Source organism: Typha latifolia, chromosome 11, assembly GCF_019914945.1.
Source record: "Typha latifolia isolate L0001 chromosome 11, TyphaL0001v2, whole genome shotgun sequence".
In the NCBI taxonomy this organism is placed as follows: Eukaryota; Viridiplantae; Streptophyta; class Magnoliopsida; order Poales; family Typhaceae; genus Typha; species Typha latifolia.
The window spans coordinates 5,384,520-5,386,173 of record NC_133096.1 but is presented as its reverse complement, the minus strand read 5'-3'; the positions used below and the strand labels follow the sequence as shown (position 1 = coordinate 5,386,173).

At 41.3% G+C, this 1,654-nt stretch overlaps 1 pseudogene; it reads right to left on the bottom strand.

The window, feature by feature from the left end:
• Positions 1-531: 531 nt before the first annotated feature.
• Positions 532-1,427, bottom strand: LOC140797670 (small ribosomal subunit protein uS4y-like; annotated as a pseudogene).
• Between the last annotated feature and the right edge of the window lie 227 nt (positions 1,428-1,654).

The window sequence follows — 1,654 nt, the reverse complement described above, 5'->3', positions numbered from 1 at the left end:
ATTTGGGTCCACTTTTCACTGAGCTAGTTCTGATCCTGTATACTAACCGGTTATTTTCAGTGCGTCTATACTATATGTATAACACCTAGGGGTGTAAATGAGCTGAGCCTCAGCCAGTTGGCGAAAGCTCAGCTCGGCTCCAAATTAATTTTGAGCCGAAATAATAGGCTCAGACTTGGCTCAACTCAATTTGAGCTGAGTTCAAGATTGAATTGAGCCTATTATTAAGCTTTATTTAAGGTGAGCCCGAGCAAAACTAAGCCTATCGAGTCGAGTCGGTTGACCAATGTATGATAGTAAAAGGTGGAAATGAAGGATATTATTAAAAAAAAAAGTGGTGCTTGGAAAATGGGAAATTGGCAATTGGTGATTGATGGGAAAGAAAAGAAGTAATGGGCTGTAGTTATGAGGCTAGGCAAGTAGGGGCTAGGCATGGAGGTGTAATGAGAAAAAAAACTCATCCAAAGTATGAAAATTTTAAAAACAAAAAATTGATATCTAACTTATAGCTTAGTTGCTACATATCTAGTACTAGATGCTCGCTCCATCTTCTTGGTCACCCTCACCACTTGCTGCCTTCTTGGCTGCAGCCTTCTGGTTCTTTCACTTCACTCTTTCGGGACGACCTCCATCAAGAGGACTTGAGAGAGAAAAGTCTAAGTGTTTCTCAGAATCAACTCTAGAATGTTCACAACTTGACCCTCACCTTAATGTGGCGCTGCCTAATGAGCACCCTGGCATGGTGAATAGACTTCGCCATCCCGGTCTTAATGATGAGGGCAAGAACGTAATCGAGCTTGTTTTGTTCCTTATTGAGAAGTCCATAATGATTCATGCGCCACAGTAAAGCCTCTCCCTCAAAGATACGACGAGGATTCTTCTCGTCGAAGGTGAGAAGCTCCCTTGTGGCATTACGGATGCGGCTTAGAGCATATTGGACTCTCCACAACTCGCGCTTGCATCATAGTTCGTACTCTCCGACTAGCTTCAACTCAGCGTCGAGCCACTCCTTCTCGTATGGGCGACGAGGCTTCTTGAAGGTCTTCTCATAGTTGCGGTAGAAGCTAACATGCACTATGGCTAGCTACGCCGCCGTCTCTTTTCCTCTTCCTCCTTATCTCCGATGCAAGAGAGATTAGAGGAGATTGGAGGTGTAAGTATCTAAGAGGGGTTGTCCTCTTAGCCTATTGAATATATATATATATATATATATAATTTCGAGCCAAGCCTGAGCGAGCGGCTCTAGCTCAGACTCAGCTCGATATTATTTTCGAGCTACATTTAATGGCTCGGGCTCAGCTCAGCTTTGGTTGAACCGAGCCGAACTCGAGCTTCAGTCGAACCGAGCTTGAGCTAAGCCTGAGCTGCTCATCAAGCTTGACAGCCCTAGTAATACTCGCCCCTAGCAAATGTGATATCTGTGACATGACAAGTGGACATTAACATAAAAATAAACTTGTACTCAAAATAATTCATCTCAAAAGTAAATCATGTTATAATTCAATTTTAACATATAAATATCTAAATTTACACTAACAATACTAGACAACTATATAATATAACAAGATCCACATGGCACAAAAAACCACTAAGTTTACGACTAATATATGAATAAAAATATAAGTAAACCTATTTAATATTTCTTGGTATACAA